The sequence below is a fragment of the Acipenser ruthenus genome, chromosome 3 (genome assembly GCF_902713425.1).
Source record: "Acipenser ruthenus chromosome 3, fAciRut3.2 maternal haplotype, whole genome shotgun sequence".
Classification (NCBI taxonomy): Eukaryota; Metazoa; Chordata; class Actinopteri; order Acipenseriformes; family Acipenseridae; genus Acipenser; species Acipenser ruthenus.
In genome coordinates, this window is record NC_081191.1 from 74021116 (window position 1) to 74046915 (window position 25800).

Sequence of the window (25800 nt, forward strand, 5' to 3'; positions counted from 1 at the left end):
CGATACAAAAATATCAAGCAAGGAGTAAGTTAGTTACAAAGGGAGGAAGGAGGATTGAAATAATATGACAACGCATTAACCAACAAACACAAACATCGAATTAAACTGATTATATTTATTCTTATTTTTTAAAATAAATGTGAAAATTGTGGCACAATGTACACCGTTTAAGAATGACTAGAATTTTTTTTTTATTATTTTAAACCCGGAGACTTACCTTTCACTCCCGAGTCCTTGTGCACTTTCGCACTTCAATGAAAACAACACACACTGCTGGTCCCTGACGTCAGCCACGCACTGAGTCCGTGTTACAGTGATGAAGTATGGAAGGGCCAAAGTCAATCAAATTAGCGTTTTTTTTTTTGTTTTGTTTTTTTTGGAGGAGGGAGGACTAACGAGGGGGAGGGGCGGGGGGGCTTGAGAGAGTTAACCCTTTGTGGAGCAGATAAAATGACTTGACAAAAGACGTTTAAGATTTATCAAAATTATTGGTAGGGACAATTCAACGGTCCCTTGACATTGGTAGGGACATGTCCCTACCGTCCCTAGCTAAATCTACGCCGGTGCCGGAGGTCCATTATTATTATTATTATTTATTTCTTAGCAGACGCCCTTATCCAGGGCGACTTACAATCATAAGCAAAAACATTTCAAGCGTTACAATAGAAGTAATACAATAAGAGCAAGCAATACAATAACTTTTGTTCAAGTAAAGTACAAGTTTGACAAACCACAATTCAATAATACAGCAGGTAATAGTGATAGTTACATCAGGATGTGAGTAAATACAAAGTACTACAGGTTAAAAACTTGGCAGATTACAGTATTCTGAAGTACAGGATTAAATGCAGTAAAATAGGGGCTGATAAGAGCAAAATAAAGCACATTTACATGAAGGGTGATAGTGTCCCAGGATACAAACAGAGGAGTTCTACAGGTGCTCTTTGAAGAGGTGAGTCTTAAGGAGGCGCCGGAATGTGGTCAGGGACTGGGCAGTCCTGACATCTGTAGGAAGGTCATTCCACCACTGCGGAGCAAGGGTGGAGAAGGAGCGGGCTTTGGAGGCAGGGGAGCGTAGCGGTGGTAGAGCTAGTCCTCTAGTGCAGGCGGAGCGGAGAGGTCGAGTGGGGGTGTAGGGAGAGATGAGGGTCTGGAGGTAGCTGGGTGCAGACTGGTCAAGGCATCTGTCCATGCAATTTATATATAGGACAGTCTTAGGTCGCCTGCGGATACATTAGTCCAATCAATGCGTCTGAACCTGGTGTGTAATCCCAAAGTAACTGCTCACAGTTAACACGTTTTAATAGACAGATATATATATATATATATATATATATATATATATATATATATATATATATATATATATATATATATATATATATATATATATTGCATGCCCCGGTAGCTAAATGCTTAGTTACGGCGCTGGGCAAAACCAAAGCCCATGGCCAGTATACAATATTTTTCTGTATGCATTATTTTCTGTTGAGCACTACTGACACCGTTGAAACGGTGAGTCTTAGGTCGCCTGCAGATACATTAGTCCAATCAATGCGTCTGAACCTGGTGTGTAATCCCAAAGTAACTGCTCACAGTTAACACGTTTTAATACGTTAATTCACGTTTTAAGTAATACAGTGTCCCCTTCAGACATGTTAAAGGAGAAATTCGGAAATAACATACAAAACTATGCGCGAGTAAATACCATCCTAACTCCTAACATCCAAAAAAAAAAAAAAAAAAAAAGAAAAATTATATATATAGCTACCTAGATTGTATTGAATTAACAAAACAAATAATAATAATTAACTGAGAGGTATTGGAAGAAAAAATACACCTATTTTGTTTATAACTTTTAGAATGTTTGTATGCTGTAGCTGCAATATTGAGTCTTTCCATCCACCTCCGGTTGCTTCATTCCGGAGATCCATGCAATTTATATATATATATATATATATATATATATATATATATATATATATATATATATATATATATATATATATATATATATATATTTGCATGCCCCGGTAGCTAAATGCTTAGTTACGGCGCTGGGCAAAACCAAAGCCCATGGCCAGTATACTCGCGCATAGTTTTGTATGTTATTTCCAAATCTCTCCTTTAACATGTCTGAAGGGGACACTGTATTAATAAAAACGTGAATTAACGTCTTAAAACGTGTTAACAGTGAGCAGTTACCTTGGGATTACACACTAAATTCAGACGCATTGATTGGATTAATGTATCCGCAGGCGACCTAAGACTCACCGTTTCAAAGGTGTCAGTAGTGCTCAACAGAAAATAATGCATACAGAAAAATATTTTATACCGGCCATGGGCTTTGGTTTTCCCCAGCGCCGTAACTAAGCATTTAGCTACCGGGGCATGCAAATATATATATATATATATATATATATATATATATATATATATATATATATATAAATTGCATGGACCTACTTAATGAAGCAACCGGAGGTGGATGGAAAGATTCGATATTGCAGCTACCGGGGCATGCAAGAATCCATATCGTAGATACCGGGCATGCAATTATATATATATATATATATATATATATATATATATATATATATATATATATATATATATATATATATATATATATATTATTGTTATTTTTATTTTATTTTTTTTGGATGTTAGGAGTTAGGATGGTATTTACTCGCGCATAGGTATGTTATTTCCGAATTTCTCCTTTAACATGTCTGAAGGGGACACTGTATTACTTAAAACGTGAATTAACGTATTAAAACGTGTTAACTGTGAGCAGTTACCTTGGGATTACACACCAGGTTCAGACGCATTGATTGGACTAATATATCCGCAGGCGACCTAAGACTCACCGTTTCAACGGTGTCAGTAGTGCTCAACAGAAAATAATGCATACAGAAAAATATTGTATACTGGCCATGGGCTTTGGTTTTGCCCACCGCCGTAACTAAGCATTTAGCTACCGGGGCATGCAAATATATATATATGTGGCACACTCTACAACCCGGTTTCTCAGAGACGTCGGATTCAGCGGCGAAGAGTTGCGTCGCACAGTGAAGAACTTATCTGAAGCAGCAGAGAGGAGCAGCAACTGGCTGTGGTTGAGACGGAAAGATTCTGGCTGGGGATCCCAAGCACAATAGAAAGAAAGAAATGCTGATGTACAGGTAAGTAAGCTGGCTGAGTTGAGTGGGGGACGGAGGGGGGTCATGCTGGGACGCCAGAATCACCGTCGAGCCCTCTTGAAGTGTCGTGGGCTAGTCGGCGAAACACTGAGGATGGAAGGTGCCCACTTGAAAACCCCAGAGATGTACCCTACTTAGCTCAATCCAGACGGTTGTCATGCTGATGCGCTGGGGAGGCCGCACTTTGGTTGATCCCCGGAGCCAGCATCGCAGCCGTCGTGTGTGCTGATGCGCCAGGGAGGCAAAATAAGCTGATCCCTGGAGCCAGCATTACACTTCAGCCATTAACACCAGACAGAAGGAAACGTAAATGGATGGAGACACATATGGATCACATTAGTTTACTGTAAAGCTACGTCTTAGTTGGTGCTTATCTTGGCGAGAGCCGAGTTCAAATCAGCATGAAGTTTTAACATCTACTCTTGTGTAATGGAAATCATATATATATATATATATATATATATATATATATATATATATATATATATATATATATATATATATATATAAATTGCATGGACCTCCGGAATGAAGCAACCGGAGGTGGATGGAAAGACTCAATATTGCAGCTACCGGGGCATGCAAGTCTCCATATCGTAGATACCGGGGCATGCAATTATATATATATATATATATATATATATATATATATATATATATATATATATATATATATATATATATATGATGGAGAGGCATATTCCCATTCCCTTAATAGTTAGGATGGTATTTACTCGCGCATACACTCTAAATCTAAAAGGGGTTGATACTGTGGAGGAAGCTTTTAAGGTGCTTCGAAGAACCTTTTTACTAGGGTTCCATGAGGAACCTTACAAATAAGGATCTTTTAAGAACCTCAAGGTTCTACTTGGAACCTTTTATGTTTATTTACAAACTTACATGCATAATATTATATATATATATATATATATATATATATATATATATATATATATATATATATATATAATATGCGTGTCTGCATAATTTGTCTGGTTAAATAACATGCTAGGAATTACTGGTTTGCAATATCAATAAAAACAAAGAAATACTTTTTATAGAAACCCTTTATTACGGGTAGAGCAATAAAATAAATAAATACAGTATAGGAGTTATAGTTTTAATTATAACACATAAATGCATACAAATAAAACAGTCTGTATATGTTTCATTACCCTTAGAATAACAAATACACAAATAAGTGAAAGGCTGACAACATTTCTTGACAGGTAGATATATAAATATATTAATTATAACTAATCATAATATATTATCCATAATGTAATTAATTTAATTACAAACAAAACAAGCAAAAACCTAACTTTAGTCACAAGTATTTTATAAAACAAGTATTATAAAAAATATTAACACATTTATTTATTTTTATTTATTTATTTATTGCATTTATATAGCGCTTTTTATACAAAAGTATCGCAAAGCACTGTATAGTACATAGCAGGAAAAAAATCACAATCCGTTTGTATAGCAGGTCACACATATAACTGCTACACTCAGCCCATTTAAATACAGACTTAAACAGTATACACAATACAAAAGCACCAATTTTAAAGTTACATTAAAACCCACTAAGATAAGCGAGCCATTTTATAAAAGTGTGTTTTTAGTCTTGACTTGAAAACTGTAATGGACCCAGATTTCCTGATAAACGAAGGCTGAGCATTCCAGAAAAAAGCCCTGCCTCCCGTGTTGTTTTGTTGACCCTAGGAATAACCAGCAGCCCCACATCCTGTGATTTCAGAGTGTGGTTTGGAAGATACGGTGTCAGTAACTCCTGTAAATAATGAGGCGCTAATCCATTCAGGGCCTTATAAGTTAACAGCAAAATCACCATTTAAAAAAGTACATTACAATAATCAATTCTAGATGAAACAAAGACATGTATTATTCTCTCGGCATCAGATACAGAAATAATTAGAACATAAGAAAGTTGTTTCTTTTATTATTTATTTCTTATTTCTGTTTGTTGTTAGTAGCTTATTGATCCCAGAATCTCATCAAGCAGCTTCTTGAAGAATCCCAGGATGTCAGCTTCAACAACATTATTGGGGAGTTGGTCTAAGTTTGGCTATATTTCTCAAATGGTAAAAATATACTTTAGTAACTTCCCTAGTATGAGTCTAAAATGATAGATCAGACTCAAAGATTACCCTCAAACTCTTAATTTCGACTTTAAATTTTGATGAGAGACTGCAAGGGTCGTGCTCATGTAATCCTACATTTCCTTTTAGTTGGTTCTGTGAGCCCACTAGCATAACCTCTGTTTTATCTCAATTCAACATTAGGAGATTCTGTGACATCCAATGCTTGATGTCTGTAAGGCAAGTAGCTAATAACACCCAGGCAGAAGAATGTCCTTGCTTTAGGGACAGATAACAGGTGGTTATCATCAGCATAGCTGTATACAACTGTAAGTTGCCCTGGGTAAGGGTGTCTGCTCAAAAGAAAAAAAAAAATAGTAATCCCTGAGCCTGTGGTTATTATAGCAGAACCAACACCCTTATTGCTTTCCCGACCTGGCGCCTGACAAAAGAAAGTTTACTATTCCCACTATACTAGGTGGAGTTTTCTGATCTTTTTGGAGTACCCAAAATACATTTCTCAATATAATATTAGGCTGTTTTTTCTCTGTGGGTATTTGATATTGTACACAAAATACAAGGAAAAAAGAAGCCCAAATCTCTGGGTGAGGGCCTCAGGTTATTATTATTTGTTTATTTAGCAGACACCTTTATCCAAGGCTTACAGAGACTAGGGAGTGTGAACTATGCATCAGCTGCAGAGTCACTTACAATTATGTCTCACCCGAAAGACGGAGCACAAGGAGGTTAAGTGGCTTGCTCAAGGTCACACAATGAGTCAGTTTGCCGATGTGGGATTTGAACCGTGGACTTCCTGGTTACGAACCCTTTTCTTTAACCACTGGACCACACAGCCTCCTCAGCAAGTAAATGTTGTCCATTCATTCTCAGACCAATTTTTGTATCAAGATGGAAGGGGTTTCCCCAGATAATGACAGGTGTGGGAGTTGTAGGGTCCTTAAAAAATAAAAAAATAAAAAAATAAAAAACAGAAAAATAAATCACTTACACTGTATTTTAAAAATAAAATGCTGACGCAGCATCTTACGTTATATTGTGATCATCTTTATTTGCATATTCCCATTCCCTTAATTCTTCAATTTCAACACCATCCCTCTCCCCTGATGTAATAATTTATAGCTGTTAGTTTTTAATACTTTTCATGTATTGTATTTGATGCCATGGGCTAGAAGAATTGGAGGTAATTCTATTTATAAATTCACTGTTTGGCAACAGCAGTTCAAAATATATATATATATATATATATTCCGAATGTTTTCGTTAGAGACAAAAATCCAAAGTTTTTAATACAGGTGATTTATTTATTTACTTATTTATTTATTTATTAATCATTTTCAGCATCTTTAAACAGCTTGTTCAGTGGTAACCACGCACTGGATACTGAAGTAAACTGCAGCTACGTTCCAGCATGAATGAGACACGGACAGTGCGCCACGTTCAACCTTGACCTCTGTACACCAGAAGCAGTTTAAAGTAGATTTATGTACATTTAAAGCAACATTGTCTTTGTTCATGATGATATATGATAAGTGTATTAGTTTGGTTCTCAAACAAACAAACAAAAAAATCCTTGCATGTTTTTTGCCCCGCCCCAAGTGTAAAAACAAATATTCTCTGACAGCATATAGACAGTACGTGTTTTCCGCAGCAAACAGATTCTTACGGTCTCTGTTCATGATGACAAAGAGTTTAACTGAGTGCATTGTTTCGATATGTTTGATTGGTCTCGCAGCAGTATGGGTAAAAATAGACTGAATGGCCTTGCCCTGCTAATATGTGCGGACATGTCCCAGGAGGAAGTGTTACAGCGTTTCGATAGATCAGGCCATAGGAGGATTAGCAAACCCTGATTTAAAGTAAAGTCTTCTAAATCAGTTTTTAATTGTGGCATCATACAGTCTCAGCAGTCCGATCAGTCTTAGCATTAGTATCAGCAATCTTACCAGTCCCAGCAGTGTCAGCACCGGTCTTACCAGTTTCAGCACCAGTCTTACCAGTCCCAGCAGTAGCAGCACCAGTCCCAGCAGTGGCAGCACCAGTCTTACCAGTCCCAGCAGTGGCAGCACCAGTCTTACCAGTTCCAGCAGTAGAAGCACCACTCTTACCAGTCCCAGCAGTAGCAGCACCAGTCTTACCAGTCCCAGCAGCACCAGTCTTACCAGTTTCAGCAGTAGCAGCACCAGTCTTACCAGTCCCAGCAGTAGCAGAACCACTTAGCAGTCCCAGCAGCACCAGTCTTACCAGTTCCAGCAGTAGCAGCACCAGTCTTACCAGTTCCAGCAGTAGCAGCACCAGTCTTACCAGTTCCAGCAGTAGGAGCACCAGTCTTACCAGTTCCAGCAGTAGCAGCACCAGTCCTGCCAGTCCCAGCAGTGTCAGCATCAGTTCCAGAAGTAGCAGCACCAGTCTTACCAGCTCCAGTTGTAGCATCAGTGTCATCAGTGTCAGCATTAACTTCAATAGCAGTGAACCAAACGCATGTCTCTCAATGAAGGTATAAACCCATCTACGTGTTCATATCTATAACTTCTATTCTTCTTGTCCTTTTAATATCACATATTTCTAACAGTGTGAATAGGGTAATTTTAGGAATTTGTTGTATCGCTTTGCAGTTTGCATTAATAGTCTCCAGGCTTTAAAATATGATATATTTCACCTTCGTAACATGAACAGGATATGCACAGGGTTTTGTTTTTTTTTTAGACAAAAATTTGATTTTTGCCTCAGTAAAAATCTATTCCTAGCTAAGCCCCAGGTAACATTAAACTGGTAAGATGGACCATGTCTAGGCAAAATGATCACATGCTTGACATGATAAAACAAGCCCCACCTTGCCCAGACTTAGAGCCAAAGGATTGTATGAACATGTGCCCATACTCACCTTGCCCAGTCAAGCAAAAGGATCAGCTGTTTAATATCATACAGCATAATGCATCTTGACCAAACAACATGGTCAATAAAGTCTGCTATGTGAGCCAATTAATATATATAGCAGCAGTGTGGAGTAGTGGTTAGGGCTCTGGACTCTGGACCGGAGGGTTGTGGGTTCAATCCCCAGTGGGGGACACTGCTGTTGTACCCTTGAGCAAGGTACTTTACCTAGATTGCTCCAGTAAAAACCCAACTGTATATATGGGTAATTGTATGTAAAATAATGTGATATCTGTATAATGTGAAATAATGTATAATGTGATATCTTGTAACAATTGTAAGTCGCCCTGGATAAGGGCGTCTGCTAAGAAATAAATAATAATAATAATAATATATATATATATATATGTTTCTCTACAGCAGTTGAATTGACAGTAGAAAGTTATGTAAAATAGTTTTTGAAAGAAAACCTTTTTTTCATGAAAGAATATTTGTCTGTTAGTTAAAAGGACGGCTTGAAATTGTGTTTAGTTTTTCCTGAAGCTTACAGTACTCCCGAAAACATTTGTGGATCACTCACTTTTTTCCTTTGCACTTTAAGATATATGCTGTTTGTTGGCAACTGAAACTGCCCCTCCTCTAAAGTGATCAGATTAATTAGAGGTACAGTACTTGTGTCTCCCAATACCAATGCATCAAATTAACTTCATATGCAGAATTAGAGGTATGTCACAGGCCAGGTTTTTGGGATGGAACCGCATAACAGTCTCGCGTTTTGATTGGTCCATGTCTGTCACATGAATATGTCGTCACACGAGTGGAAAAGCTTGCAGGCATTTTTAACATTGTGATCAGAGAGAGAGAGAGAGAGAGAGTGATCTGCTTTCCACAACCTTACCATTAAAATATAATGTGGTATTATGCTGTACTGATATAACAAACTATGGGTAATTACTTTATATAAATTATCATGTTATGCACGAATGTAAGAATTGGCTTTCTGTGGTGGTGTACTTTTTTCTTTCAAGTAGCATATATCTATAATCGTTTTTGCGATATATTTTAATATTGTAGCGAGCACAGGGATTAACAGAGACACGCACACAATAGCTCTTTTAGGTAAATACTCTTTTATTGAGATTTTACATTTTTTACATTTACACCCATTCGTTTTTTCATTCATTTTACATTTCTTTTAAAGATGACATTCATGCATACAGACATACATTTTGTTTTAAAAGCATTTAAAATACATTTAAAAACACCAAGACAATTGTGATTTGTACATGGTTAAAACAGACACAGATTAAAATCAACATGAAAAAAACCTGTGCTGTTTTAAAAGTGACTGGAAAAAAAGAACCATCTATGAAAAACCAGTGCTTGTGAGGGCCGGGGAGTGCTCTCTAAAAAAGTGAACATAAACCTAGATCTAAAACAGGGACAGGGGAAAAGGGACAGTGTATAAACAGTGAGTTAAAATTCTAAAATTTTAAAACACTTAAAATGTAACTTTTAATAGTTTACATTAAAAATCTTAAAGATACATAAAACAAAACAAAACAAAATCAAATAAAACATTCAAATTAAATCAAAGGTCCATAAAACTGAAACAAAAAGACTACATAAAACCAGGGCACCGTTGAAAAACGGTCATGCCAGCTAAAAAGGGCGGAATGCTGGCATGACAAAATAAATAAAAGGCTTAGCGGTGCCCCGTAGTCCCGCTCCTAGGAGCTAGCGGTTCCAGTTTTTTCCTTTATTCCATCTTCACGTCCTGAAGTCCGGCGATCCTCCACTCCGCGCAGGCCTTGTCCTTCCCGAGGGTCCGGATGTCCAGAATTACAAAGTCCTTGATAAGAGTTTGTGCCCTTCTGGTCGTGGTGATAGTGTCTAGCTCCTGCTTGTGATAGACACAGACGTTACGGCCTTCCCACAGGATCTGCTTGACAACATTGATGACACGCCAAACGCACTTAGCTGTGCTGGTAGTGATTCCTCCCGCAGGCCCATAGAGCACAGTCTCAGCGGTCATCTTGGCCGTGTCAGCAAACCTGTTTAGGAAGACAGAGACAGAGAGCCAGACACTGCCAGCCACATCACACTCCCAGAAGATATGGGCTGGTGTTTCTCTCTTGCGGCACTTTGCATAGGGGCATATTTCTACTTGGGCTAGTCCCCTCCTGAACATGAACGCTCGAGTGGGGAGTGCACTGTGGACGGTGTTCCATGCTATATCCTTCTGGACATTACTGAGGCAGCTGTGAGACACATTCTCCCAGATTTTTTGGCTTTGGGTGAGGGAGAAAGTAGCTACTTTTTCAATTTCCTGGGAACCGGCAAGATATTTAGTTACAGCCTTGTATTCCCAGGAGGCCAATTTTGCTTTATCTAAGCCCAATTTATATATAGTGTCCCTTAAGGTTCTATAATACAATGGGGGGTCCCAGGAGTACGGCACGGTGTTATCAATAGTGCAGAGGCCCAAGGCCCTGAGACAGGTGGCAAAATAGAAACGATTCATGTAACATACCTTCCTGTCCAGGGCCTGGATGTTCTTGATAGTTTGCGTGAGCCCCTGCACTCGGGTGAGCTGCACAACGTCCGGGACCCCCTTACCTCCCTTCTTGTCGGCTTTACTCAGAGTGGCTCGCTTTACCCTCTCCATAAGCAGCTAACAGCACATCAGCGCCCTCCTCGAACACACACACACAGCCCTTCCCCACCCCAGAGCACTACTCTGCCTCTCAGGGTGACATTCACATATTTAACACATAACACAGGAAGGGTAATAACAATTACAGGGAAATGCATGAAACAATACTGGAACTTTTACAGGGACAACAAATAAACACAACAACAATAATTCAGTTTCTCCCCTACCATAGTTCGTACTCCCAGCATCCTCTGCTGCACATTAACCAAATGTAGGGGACTGGCTCCGGGCACAGCGCCTTATTCGCCGACAGGTGGCAACGGCGAGTCAGTCCAGCCGTGCCCGTTACACAGCCCCCATCTTAGGGCCGAACGTCCCGCCGGCCCAAAACTTAATGTCTCACAAAGTCCGAGAGTCCCGGGGGTGGTCGACGGATACGCTGGCCGCGCTGGAGCACAGGTGCAGCGGGCTGGGAGTCAGCTGGAGCCGGAATGCCCCTTCATGGGCCACCAGCTGGTGAACTTTTCGATTGTTGCAAGGGGGAAGCGCTTTCCCTGTCCTGGGAGCTGGCCTCCGGGCTGGCTGCAGGGACAACCGAGTTTGTTCCAGGGCGGTAGGGGGCCAAGCGGTCTTGGTGGAGCACAACCGCCCGGCTACGGGTCCGCAGCCGCACTCGATAAGTCACCTCGGAGAGCCTCTCCAGAACAACACAGGGGCCCTCCCAGTGACTGGCCAGCTTGGGGCAGAGTCCCTTTCTTCGCCGGGGGCAATGAACCCAGACCTGCTCCCCAGCTTGAAATCCCCGGCCCTTGCAGTGAGTATCGTATGCCCGTTTCTGACGCTGGCCAGCTGAGGTGAGGTGCTTCCGAGCGTAAGCATGGGCAGTGTCCAATCGGTCCTGTAGCTGCTGGAGGTATTCCGGGCCGGCAGGTTCCGGAGTGTGGAGCTGAGGTGGCCGGCCGAACACAAGGTCCACTGGGGTGCGGAGCTCTCTCCCAAACATAAGAGCCGCTGGCGTGCACCCGGTAGATTCCTGCACTGCAGTCCGGTAGGCCATTAGGACCAAGGGCAAGCATTGATCCCAGTCACGCTGGTGCTGGGAGGTCCACATGGTCAGCTGGGTGGCAAGGGTGCGGTTGAACCGCTCCACCAATCCATCGCTCTGCGGGTGTAGTGGGGTCTTCCTGGTTTTCTTAATACCCAGCCGCCTGCACACCTCCCCAAACACCTGCGCTTCAAAGTTACGCCCCTGGTCACTGTGTAGCTCCTCGGGAACCCCAAACCGGCAGAACATGCCTTCCAGCAGTGCCTCCGCGCAGGTAGTCGCGCTCTGATCGGGGACTGCGTACGCCTCGGGCCATTTAGTAAAGTAATCCATGGCCACCAGGACGTACCGGTTGCCCCCCTCCGTCCGTGGGAACGGCCCTAAGATGTCCACACCGACGCGCTCTAATGGTGCCCCCACCTGGTACTGCTGGAGCGGGGCATGAGAGCGGTCCAAGGGGCCCTTCCGGGCGGTGCACTGGTCACAGCGTCGCACATAAGTCTCCACATCACGTCGGCACCGCCCCCAGTAGAACTGCTCCCGAAGCCGACCCAGGGTCTTGGCAACGCCGAAGTGTCCAGTGGCTGGTCCGCCATGCACGGCTCGCAGGACGGTCTCTCGGAGAGCTTGAGGAACCACCACTTGTAACTGCTTGCGCCCGGTCGCAGGGTCTGTCCAGGCACGGTACAGCACACTTTCCCGGAGGCTCAAACATTCCCATTGCGCCAACAGCGCTTTTACCTCCGGGGAGAGGGCTGACACCGCACGTCTGGCTGGGCGCTGACCCGCCGATAACCAGCGGATCAGCGGTGCCAGCTCAGCGTCCAGACCCTGCTGACGCTGGATCTCCCCCGCTGGCAACTCAAGGGGGGTCTCCACAGCTACAGTGGCAGCACTTACTCGCTCCTCCACGTATCGCTGCGCCTCTCGCTCCTCCATCCGATGGCAGTGCTTACAGTCCTCAGAGAAGCAGGGGCGACGGGACAGGGCATCTGCATTATTGTGTAGGCGGCCAGCCCGGTGCTGGACGGAGTAGTCATACCCTTGCAGTGTCTCTATCCAGCGAGCCACCTGTCCTTCGGGCTCGCGGAAGTTGAGCAGCCACCGCAGGGAGGCATGATCCGTGCGCAGCTTGAATCTTCGCCCGTAGAGATAGGGACGAAAGTGGTGCACGGCCCGTACTACAGCCAACAGTTCCCGGCGAGTCACACAATAGTTCCGCTCTGTTTTACTAAGAGCCTGGCTGTAGTACGCGACCACTTGTTCCCCGTCCGGGCCTTCCTGGGCTAGCACTGCTCCGATCCCCACATCGCTCGCGTCCGTGTCCAGGATGAATGGTTTTTGGGGGTCAGGGAACGCCAAGACTGGGGCCTTCACAAGAGCCTCTCGCAATTCCCCAAAGGCAGCTGCGCAGTCGGTGTCCCAGCTGAACCGGCCCCCTTTCTCGGTCAGGCGGTGCAGGGGCCTGGCGATCTGAGCAAAGTCCTTCACAAAGCGGCGGTAATAAGACGCCAGGCCCAGAAAGCTACGCACCTCCGTCACAGTCCTGGGGACCGGCCAGTCCTTTACAGCAGTCACTTTAGCAGGGTCTGTGGCAATGCCGTCTGCCCCGACAACATGTCCGAGGAAGTGTGTTTCTCTTCTCAGCAGGTTGCACTTCCCAGGGTGAAGTTTCAAGCCAGCTCCACGGATGCGCTCGAACACAGTCTGCAAGTTCTGCAGTGTCGCCGAAAAGGTGGCGGCGTGCACCAGTAAATCATCCAGGTATACAACACAATGGGTCCGTGGAACTCCGGTGAGCACCCGCTCCATCAGGCGCTCGAACGTTGCTGGGGCATTGCACAGTCCAAAGGGCATCACTGAAAACTGCCACAGACCCTGGCCAATGGAGAATGCAGTTTTCTGTCGTGCCTCAGGGGCCAGCTCGACCTGCCAGTATCCGCTGCGCAGGTCGAGGGAGCTGAACCAGCAGGAGCCTGCGATGTAGTCCAGAGCTTCATCGATTCTGGGAAGGGGGTACGAGTCCTTGTGGGTCACTGCATTCAGTTTGCGATAATCCACACAGAACCGCAGTGACCCGTCTTTTTTTTTTACTAGCAGGGCTGGCGCGGCCCAGGGGCTAGCCGATGGTTCAATTACCCCGGCAGCGGCCATTTCCAGAATGATGCCCTCGGCCGCTTCCCGCTTTGCCAAGGGTAGCCGCCGTGGTCGCTCCCGGATCGGAGCCGCGTCTCCCGTGTTAATGCTGTGCTGAACTAATCCAGTCCGCCCACAGTCCTCTATGTTTGCAGCAAAAATGTCCAAGTACCCCCTTAATAGTTCCCATAACTGGTCCTGTTGGCCCTGAGATAGACCCTCCTTACTCCTCTGCCACAGCGCTTTCACCGCATCAGTTATCCTGCAGTCCTGTGTTCCACCAGTTGTGGTCGCGGGGGGCGATGAACGTTCTGCAGGGGAGGGGGCGGAGACAGTTGAAACCCTTGCAAACTCTGCTTCTGGGAGAGGCCGGGTCCTGCCCCTCCGCGTCCGACGAAACTCCTTGGTCGGAATATGCCGCACGGTGGGTCTGGTGCGGCGTTGCTCCCCTTCCTTCTCCCGACCCGGAATCAGGCGCAGTTGGCTCTGGCCAAGGCACAGGGTTCCCTCAGCCAAGTCGATGGTGGCTCCTACTTTGTTCAGGAGGTCCAAACCCAGAATGCAGCGATCCTGTATCTCCGCCAGCCAGAACTCGTGTTGGATCGTGCAGTCTCCGAGCTGGATCTCCAGACGCCGTCGTCCCAGCATGGACGCGACCTGGCCGGTGACAGTGCGGAGGCAAATCTCGGTGGGCGTCCAGCCTCCCAGCCATCCGTCACCTTCTCTGGGGAGGACCCCGGGCCGCAGGATGGAGATGGTGGAGCCCGTGTCGACCAAGGCCTTGCACTGCACCCCGTTTAAGAGGCAGGGTGCATGCAGACTGTTGCCCTGGCCAACACGGCCCACCATTGCCACAGCATCGTTCTCATTGTCTCGATGGGTGGGGGAAGGAAGGTGAAGGAGCGGCGGGCCCCCGTTTACGCCGCTCCATTTTCGTTTCCCGCCGACGACGTCTCTTGTTCAGCCGGTACTGGGTGACGGCGGCGGCGGCATTGTGCATGCAGGTGACCCGGGCTTCCGCAGTTCCAGCAGCGTCTTACAGGCGTGGCCTGCCTGACAGTGGCGGTATCCTCGTCTCCATCGCTATCTTCCTTTCCTCTGACCGCGCGGACTTTGGGGATCCGGACTCGCTCACCCTCCTCGAGCACGGCCTCAATCCTTAGGGCATGGGTTAAAGCCTGCTCTAGGGAGGTTGGGGCAACGAGCCGAACCTGTTGTCTGAGCGCGGTGGGGTTCAGGCCACGGATGAACGCCTCCATCGCCAGGTCTTCTTGTACAGCCGGAGGTAAACCAGGATACCCCCGCCGTGCCAAGTATTTAGTGTCCGCGGCCAGGATCCCGAGTTTCTCGCCACTGGCTCTCTTGCGCGTGGCGAGGCGATCGCGCAGGCTGACGGCTGACTCCACTTGTCCAAAGCGGCGCTGGAGAGCCGTGGATAGGGTATGGAAGTCACACGGCTCCTCTGGGTCTAAATCGAGCAATGCTTGCATCGCCTTCCCTTCCAGTGCCGCCGCCAGCTGCCCCGCCTGTTCTTCTATTCTCCAGTTGTTTGCCAAGGCTGCGAGGCGGAACTTTGCTTGGTATGCTTCCCAGGGCGCAGTCCCGTCATAGCGGCCTGCCTTCACAGTACTCTTGTTGGCAGGTTGCGCTGTTTCCACCGAGGCAGGGGGCTGGGGCCGCCCAGGCTGATAAGGGTTCACGCCACTTTGGTTCCGTTCTCGGCCGTCCTCTTTCCCGCCACCGGCGTGCTCGTAGCCTCTCCTGGAGTAGCCCGCTCGGCTAGCCCCGTCTAGGCTGCTGCTCCCGAGGCATCCCGCCTGGTTGCCGTCTTTGGCGTCTCTCCGGAGGTGGCGCGCTTGGCTGCCAGCTTCTTTTTGCTGCAGCAAGAGTTCGCCGCCGTGGGTCTTCTGAAACGCGAGTCTTGCTTCTCCGCTTCGCCGCTGGGTGTTCTGCATCTGTCCCGTCAGCTGGGCAATCTGCTGCTCCATCCTCTGGATCTCTTCGTCCATCTTCCAGCTGCAGATCAAGTGCGTGTCATCCATCCCGCTTCTGACACCAATGTAGCGAGCACAGGGATTAACAGAGACACGCACACAATAGCTCTTTTAGGTAATGCAGTTTAATAAGCAGCTAACAGCACGTCAGCGCCCTCCTCGAACACACACACACAGCCCTTCCCCACCCCAGAGCACTACTCTGCCTCTCAGGGTGACATTCACATATTTAACACATAACACAGGAAGGGTAATAACAATTACAGGGAAACGCATGAAACAATACTGGAACTTTTACAGGGACAACAAATAAACACAACAACAATAATTCAGTTTCTCCCCTACCATAGTTCGTACTCCCAGCATCCTCTGCTGCACATTAACCAAATGTAGGGGACTGGCTCCGGGCACAGCGCCTTATTCGCCGACAGGTGGCAACGGCGAGTCAGTCCAGCCGTGCCCGTTACAATATAAAATGTATACTCTATTGCAGTTTTGTTAGAGGATACATTAGTTTATCTCTAATGTAATCACAGTTTTACATATAGACTGCCCCTGTTTTCATTTACGTCCCAAATTCTGGGCCGATTTGGTTTGCAGATAACGTCCCAAATTCTGGGCCGATTTGGTTTGCAGATAACGTCCCAAATTCTGGGCCGCTTTGGTTTTTAGATAACGTCCCAAATTCTGGGCCGATTTGGTTTTTAGATAACGTCCCGAATTCTACATTTTCGAATTCAGGCCAGTTTTTGAGATATTCTGCTCAGCTGACAACTGAGTTTCTAAGTCATGCATGCACAGTTTACCATAAACTGGACCGTTAATTCATTTAAGAGTAGCCCTTAGTACATGAATCATGTATTTTTACTCTCCCCAGAAAACATTTAGGAACATGGTATAGCAAAAAAAAAAAAGAAACGACATCTCATTTGCTTATGTAATGTCCATCAATATACAGTGAGGCGTAGGGGTTTATCAGAACTTCGGGGTTTAAGAGACCAGTGCTCTTCAACAACTTCAAATAAATCCTATTGTATTGTATTAGTCAACATTTCCCTTATCTGTTCCTGATAGTTTATACTGTAGGTCAGGGGTTTTCAACCTTTTTTGAAACTGTACCCCTTCTATCTGGAGGTTTCAGCTCGAGTACCCCTTTACAATTTTCGCTCAACTGAACGGTACCTCAGTTACAATAAAATGGAGAATAATCTGATAGGACACAGCTTGTTTGACACCCTCTTGTAGTTGCCCGTTTCTGCATATAAAGCAAAATGCTGTTTGTCAATCTCTGTTTTTTCTTATAAATCAGTCTTTGCAGGAATCATTCCAAAAACACTTGAATCAGTCTGACACTACCAGTCTGACACTACAGGCCTTTAAATTGCAGTACCAATTTGCTAGTTGCTAAGTGGTTGCATTCCTCAAATTTGCACTGCAAAGAGATATTTTAAAGAATAGGGTATATAGTGCTTTGTTTCGCCTCTGCTCGCTTTTGGTGCAAAACTATGCTCCGATACACTCAAGCTGATACTGTGATCACAAAACACTTGGAATAGACTTAAATTGGTGCTTCTGTTGCATAAATACACTACAAAATGTGCATACTTCAGGTCTTATATATAATGGACATTTTTTGTATGTATTTTGCTATAGGAAATCGCGGTCGGGGGGGGGGGGGTCCTCCTATCGTACCCCATGAGTCCACATATCCTGGGCCAACAAACTCGCTATTACTCTCTTTAGATGCACAACAGTCTTAGCTAAAGAAAATTGGTTCCTTCGAGTTCGTACGACCCACGACCGCCATTGGCCGAGCCTTACCCCAGTGGTGTTTTTATAATGGGATTTGCCATAGGGAAGGGGGTGGTCTCTTATCGTACCCGTATCTCCACGACCCCTGGGCCAGCGAACTCAGAAGGGCACTCTTTGTGTGCACAAGAGTCTTAGCTAAAGAAAGATATCGGCCATGGGTTCATACGCCACCCCACCGCCAGATGGTGGGCGTTGCCCCAAAGGGGTTTTATAATGGGATTTCCCATTTTTCAGGGTGCTATATCTCGGGTTCCGGGGGTCCCCGAGACTTGAAAATCGGTACGGAGGTCCACCTCGGGGCCCCTGTCGATCCCTCCAAGCGAGAAAGGACACCAGTTTAGACTTTTTTTGACAACCTGGAGCTCAAAAGCTATTGGAAATGCAACCTTGACATTCCATCATGCTGAAAATGTGTAAATTTGTTGAAAATGTAGCATTTGAAAACGGGTGGCTCCTTGTGAAAGAGGGCCCCCAGACATGACCCTAGGAAATATGTTTTTCAACCCTGCTATAGACATGAATGAGGCTGAACACCCTGAACGCCCTGAAAATATTTTCTGCAAAGAATTGCTACGAAACTGAGCAAATTACATTCATGCTGTTCTAGAACCCTTCGAACGGTGGTTATAGGTGAAAAAAAAAAAAAAAAAAAAAAAAAAAGATTTCTGGAGAGAGTAAAAAATACATTAACTTTGATTCATGTACTATGGGTTACTCTCAAATGAATTCACGATCCAGTTTATGGTAAACTCGGCTGTCAGCTGAGTCCCCAAAACTGAGCTGAATTCGAAAATGCAAATCGGCCCAGAATTTGGGACGCTATCTAAAAACCAAGGCGGCCCAGAATTTGGGACGTTATCTGCAAACCAAATCGGCCCAGAATTTGGGACGTTATCTAAAAACCAAAGCGGCGCAGAATTGGGGACGTTATCTAAAAACCAAAGCGGCCCAGAATTTGGGACGTTATCTGAAAAGCAAAGCAGCCCAGAATTTGCGACGTAAATGAAAACAGGGGCAGTCTATATGTAAAACTGTGATTACATTGGAGATAAACTAATGTATCCTCTAACAAAACTGCAATAGAGTATACATTTTATATTAAAATATATCGCAAACACGATTATAGATATAAAGTACACCACCACAGAAAGCCAATTCTTACATTCGTGCATAACATCATAATTCATATAAAGTAATTACCCATAGTTTGTTATATAAGTACAGCGTAATACCAAATTATATTTTAATGGTAAGGTTGTGGAAATCAGATCTCTCTCTCTCTCTCTCTCTCTCTCTCTGATCACAATGTTAAAAATGCCTGCAAGCTTTTCCACTCGTGTGACGACATATTCATGTGACAGACATGGACCAATCAAAACGCGAGACTGTTATGCGGTTCCATCCCAAAAACCGGGCCTGTGTCATACCTCCACTATTGTTAAGAAAAGAGAACAACTCATTTTAGAAACATCTTTTGGCACCAACATGACGCAGTGGAATTAGAGATGCTCCACCAGCACAGGCATTGATGGATTTGTTGGAAAAGCTTGGATACAATATTCTGTCACATCACAAAAAAAAGGAAAACATCAAATATAAAATATAAATCTGACATACAAATAGATATTAATTGATCCTGTAACTTGTCAGATGAGAAAGTGCATTGTTCTCAGAACTAAACATGATTTAGATAAACGTTTTTAAGGTATTAATGTTTCCAGCTGTTGCTGTTAAGTAATTGTTCAGTGAAACAAAACTAAAACCACTTAAAGCTGATTTTCTCTACGTATACTATGTATAGTGTAATTAACTCACTCTCTGGGATGGCTAAAACTACTTAAAGCTTATTTCCTCTATGTTTAGTATGTATAGTGTGATTACTATCTTTCCTGAGGTTGCTACAACTTTCTTGAGGTGGCTTTAAAACTACTTAAAGCTGGTCTTATCTATTTTCTCCATTACATGTTAAAAAGCAATCGGCAAATCTTAAATCCATTCATCTCTCCTTGCACACTATCTGTAAAACGCAATCGGCAAATCTGAAATTGATTCGTATCTCCTAGTACACCGAAATGTCTGCAAATGAAAAAGTAATCGGCAAACAAGTAAAACAAGCAATCAGAAATATGCACTAGGCAACCAACAACCAAGTAAACGAAAAAGCAACAGGCAATAACTTTACGTCCAGTTGATTTTTGCCATACCATGTTACAGCGTTACACCTTTTCATTTTTTTTTTTTTTTCTCAACTCTGATCAAAATGTGCTATTTTCTGTGTTATTTACCTTTCACACACAACCAGATGCAATATTACAGAACAGCTTGGGTGACTGCCCAGCAAGGGCAGCAGGGTTTGATAAACGGCAGTGATCTTTAGTTTTGTACCAAACCGAACAGTGTGCGGTTAAAATGCACCGAAGACGAGAAACTAGAAAAAGTAGCGAGATCAGGCAGGGACACCATAACAGACTGAGCTTTCCACCATCGAATCACTGACACCTAGTGGTAATGATAATGTTGCATGAGTAGTTATTTTGATAACATATTTTTTTGGTAAATAGATTATTGCAAATAAAAATAAATAAATACAAAAATGGAAATTAGACTATCGTAATAATACATTTACAGAATATGGCAAACTCAATTCCACCGTATTTATTTGAGTTAACGGAATAGGTGATTTTTCCATAACAAAAACTTTGGTCTTGTGATATTGGTGTCTACCATTGCTACTAATCAGGCGTCTGATCAACTCAATAGCAACTGTATGAACTAAAGAAAGCCTTGGCTTATAGATTGTGCGCAGGGCTTGTAGTACCGTATTTTGTGTTGTAAGAGACGCGTACAGCGAGATAATCTATGTGGTAAGGCGAGATAAGATATAGCCTATTGTGGCTAGGCGACCATACGTGAAATACTGTGCTCCCGTTGCAATTTCTGGGATACCATTTGAAAGCTATATGATTTTACACCAAACAGAAGACGGGAAAAACTAGCACGGCGCCGTGGCTTAGTTGGTTAAAGCGCCTGTCTAGTAAACAGGAGATCCTGGGTTCGAATCCCAGCGGTGCCTTTTAGTTATGGTTCTAACATACATATTGCAATTGAATAGTTATATTCATTAATTTAAAAGAAGTGTTTTGCGCAATAGACTAGTATACTATTTTTTGCACACTTCAGCTGTAAAAATAGATAGTAAATTGTTGCTTATTAATTGTATATTCAAAACTTTTAGCCTGGATTTTAAACCATAATATATTTTATGTTAATGAAGTTGATAAATGGGAAACTGTGTGTGTGTGTGTCTGTGTCTGTGTGTGTGTCTGTATGTATGTATGTATGTGTGTGTCTGTGTCTGTATGTGTGTCTGTGTGTGTCTGTATGTGCGTGTGTGTATGTCTGTCTGTGTGTGTCAGTGTCTGTCTGCGTGTGTGTGTGTGTCTGTCTGTGTGTTTGTCTGTGTGCCTGTGTGTGTGCGTGTGTGTGTGTCTGTGTGTGTGTGCATGCGTGTCTGTGTGTATGTGTGTGTGTAACTTTCAAAACAGGCCTACTCCAAGAGACCACTATACTATCTGTCATCAGTGTTATTAGAGTATATCATTACACCCTGAAGTACCTTACTGCGCTTATAAAATGGGTTAACTAAGCGTTTTTTAATTTACAAAAAAGTCATTTTATGAAATATCCTTCCGCCTAAAACTGAGCTAAGACAAAATAGTTCCATATAATTTTTTTTTTTTTTAAAGCATTAACTTAAATAATGAGTCTGCCTTTAAATCAGCTGACCCTTCCTCACAAGATATGCAACAGTATCAGGTGACAGTGCTGTTATTTATTTTATTTTTTTAAATTGTCCCTTGTTATCCAGAGTAGTGAAAAGAGCAGGTGTTCCTAATGTTTTGTACACTCAGTGTGTGTGTGTATATATATATATCTATATATCTATCTATCTATCTATCTATATATATATATATATATATATATATATATATATATATATATATATATATATATATATATACTGAGCATCAAAAGAAACGTAACACTATTATAACACATTTCTTTAAAAAAAAAATAAGGTATATAAATGATGGACATTGACGAAATGTTTTTGGTTTCTTTTTAATCACTCGATTATTCATCCTTGACCATGACATGCTTGAGTGACTATGACTGAAGCATATGCACTTAATCACCTACTTAATGAGACAGTTGATTGGACACTGAATATGGAGTGATTTTAACTGTTGAATTGCAAGCTTGAATAGCTGTCAAGAGCGCAGTGCCTTTGTGCAGTCGGCATGTTGGAGGCTGGATTAGAGCAGCGTACTGTGCCTTGCCGTCTTGGGTGCTCACAGCCAGCAAATTCACACCTGGCGAAACGGTATAACCAGACACACTCTGTCAATGACAGGCCACAAACTGGGAGACTAAGAGTCACAAGACCTGCCCAAGATCGACAGATCATTTTGCAGCTTCTTCGTGATGTCAATTGTTAATCAGCACAATAAAAAGTCACTGCACCTGTTCTAAAACAGAGTTTGTCATTTTTCGATTACATCTTGTGAATTTTATCCAAATATAAGTGATAAGTTTCTTTTGATGCTGAAATATAAGTGATACGTTTCTTTTGATGCTGAAATATAAGTTAGCACCTCTGTATGGACTATAATAACTGTCTCACATACATGGATTAATTAAAATTACACAGTGAAACTACCAAGTGTGCTCTCACCTTCTATGCTTTTCCTGGAGAGTCCATTTAGTGAAGTCATCGCTGGTGAGCAGCCTATTCATATATATATATATTTATAGAGAGCAAGCAGTCTGCTCAAGGCTGCTGTGTGAAGGAGCCCGATTGAATGAGTGCTCAACCGTACGAGAAAAAGGTATTGTGTGAAGCCTTTTTGTGACTTGTTAAAAACTGTGTGTGTTTTGGTTTGGTGTTGTTTTTAACAGGGAAACAGCTTAGCTATCCTGTGTATTAGTGAGGTTCCAGTTGTGTATAGTCAGCACTCCAAAATGGAGTTAGGTTTTTGTTTTGTTTACTGCTGTACAGAAGAGCCAGCTCCTTTGCAAGGAACATATATCGGGAGTGTTATTACGTCACCTACCAGCACTACTGCTGCCTTCCCCCGTACACGCTACAATATATTAAAACAAATTGTCTCTGATAAAACAGGTAGTAAGCTCACTTATATTTTGTAGCAGTAGACGGTATAGCAGCACTCTCATGTAGATCCAAATGGTGACAAACAGTTCAAAAAAGGTGAAGAAACAGGTATCCCATCAAAGTTTATTCATTGACGTTAAAAATTGTGTAGAACAACACGTTTCAACACGTCCGTGTCTTCATCAGGTTATAAGCCAAAAAAAAGGGTAGCATAAGTCAATTAAATACATCAAGCTGACATCACTGCTACTAATCACTAATTAAACTAAACAGATGTTTAAAAATAATTAAGATAATTTACATCATTTTAATTAATTTAAAATTTCAACTGGCCATCATTTATTTAAATATTTAAATATGTATTACATAAATCTGTATTCAATACTGTCCCTTCTTTCGGCGGGGGCTGTAAACCCACACCAACTCCCCCGACTGAAAGTGGCGTCATTTCTCCCGCAGGTCATAGTTTCGCCGCTGTCAGATCCCGGCGGCTTGAAGCTGGTCACTGGCATAGGCGTGAGCACTATCCAGGCGATCTTGCAAGCACTGGGCATACTCCATTCCTGACGACTACTTTTTCCCCGACGGCTGCCCATACGGGATCGCTGCTAGCGTCTACAGCTCCCGTCCCATCATTAACAGGGCCGGGGTGCAGTGAGTGGACTCCTGCACGGCAGTGCAGCAAGCCAGCAGGATTAGTGGCAAGTGGAGGTCCCAGTCCCATTGGTGCTCACTGGTGGCGATGGCCAGTTGGGGGCCGAGCGTTTGGGATGAAGGGGGATGGTCCGGGTCTTGCTAATCCGGGTCATTTGCAGACATTGCTGAAGACCTTGCTCTTGAAATTCCACCCTTGATCTGAGTGGACCTCCTGGGGAACCCAGAACCATTAGAAGAACCTGCCAATGAGCGTGTCTGCCACCATCTGTGTCTCCTTGTTTGGCAGCGTGTAGGCTTCTGGCCACTTGGTGAAGTAGTCTACGGCTGCCAAAACGAACCGGTTCCCGCTGTCAGAGGTGGGGGAAAGGGCCCATAATGTCAATGGCCACCCTCTTCATTGGCTCCCTGACCTGGTACTGCTGCAGGGGTGCATGTGACTGTTCACTGGGGCCTTTCTTGGCGGTGCAGTCATCGCACCTTTGGCAGTGGGTCTCCACGTCACGGCGGCAGTGTCCCCAGTAGTACCGATCACGGAGGCGCAACAACGTCTTGGAGATGCAAAAATGCCCTACCCCTGGCACACCATGGTTGGCCTGGAGCGAGGCAGGCACCACTAGTTGCAGGAGGGTCTCTCTGGTGGACGGAACTTGCCATCGGCGGTGCAGCACACCCTCTTGGAGCTCCAAGGCAGCCCACTGTGACCACAACGCTTTCACCGTCTTGCTCTGGGCTCACACGGTTTGCAGAAGCCCTTAAAAGGACTGGCGCTCGCTGGGATTCGGGGGGGGGGTGGGTTACTGGTGGCTGTCACCGCTCTTGCACTCAGCTGATGCTTTGCTCTTGGTGTGCCTTGTCTTCTTTGCTCCAATTGCACAGCTTTCCCAGCACTGTTAGCTGCACGTGGAAGGCCTCCCAGTTTGTGGTGCCATCAAAGCTGGGCAGCTTTGCGCCACGGCATCCTGTGGTACTGCCTTCGCCATCTGGGTGATCGACCCGCGGTCTTGCTTGATTTCAGGCATCCGGCAGAGAAGAATGCATGCTTTTATAACATCAAGGATAGATTACTGTAATGCGCTGTTCTCTGATATTTCCAGCCATGCTATTTCATGATTACAAATTGTACAAAATGCTGCAGCCAGAGTTTTAATAAGAACCAAGAGATATGAACATATCACCCCTGTTTTGGCAGATTTGCACTGGCTTCCTGTTCGTTTCAGGATTGATTTTAAGATCGTGCTCCTGACATATGAAGCTCTCCATGACCGTGGTCCCCTATACTTAAAAGAACTCCTGACTCCATATTCTCCTAGTCGGCCTCTTAGATCACAGGGGGCAGCCTTGCTTATCATTCCAAGGATACAGAAAAAAATGCAGGTGGCAGAGCCTTCTCTTACAGAACCCCTAAACTGTGGAATGGCTTGCCATCATCTGTGAGGCAGGCTTCCTCTGTTGCTGTTTGTAAAGTAAGACAGAAAACGTCATTTTATGACAGAGTGTTCACAGTCCTGTAAATTATATTTATTTTTATCACTTGTTTTTACTACTCTTTAATAATTAACTTATTTACTTACTTATTTATACTTATTTGTATTGCTTTTAAGTATTTTCATTTCTGTATTTCTTAAATATGTTTTTATTTTATGTTCAGTGCTTTAAGACAATTTTTTGTGAAAGGTGCTATATAAAAATAAAGATTGATTGATTGATTGATTGAAAAAATTTTCCTTTGAAGATACAATAATTAATTTCCATACTAATATCTGTGTTTGATTTGACCTACCCTATTTACGTAAAGTTGAATCATAAATATACCTCACAAAGCAATTCACTGGTGAATATGGTTGTAGCTGATGTTGTCATGAAGGTGAAGTAGTCCAAAAAGTAAATGGTTATGCAAGAGTGTATCCATTCAGTCTTCCAGAACCTGAATTACAAACACACAATGAACATTGTGAGCATGCAGCACCTGTCATAACATGGTGCTGCATTGTTTGTCAACACTAATGTTTTTAGCATACTTCAATATGATTTCAGGGTTTGCATTTGATTACATGCACTGCATTATTTCAGGCATTTGTCACCAAATGTTTACTTTGTGGTTTGACAGCAAGTATTATTATTATTATTATTTAT

General features: G+C 43.6%; 1 non-coding gene across 1 annotated transcript; it reads left to right on the forward strand.

Annotated features, from left to right (window-relative positions):
- Positions 1 to 20836: 20836 nt before the first annotated feature.
- On the forward strand, positions 20837 to 20910 carry trnat-agu (transfer RNA threonine (anticodon AGU)). The gene has a single exon. It is a non-coding gene; the product is annotated as a tRNA-Thr (tRNA).
- The last annotated feature ends 4890 nt before the right edge of the window (positions 20911 to 25800 follow it).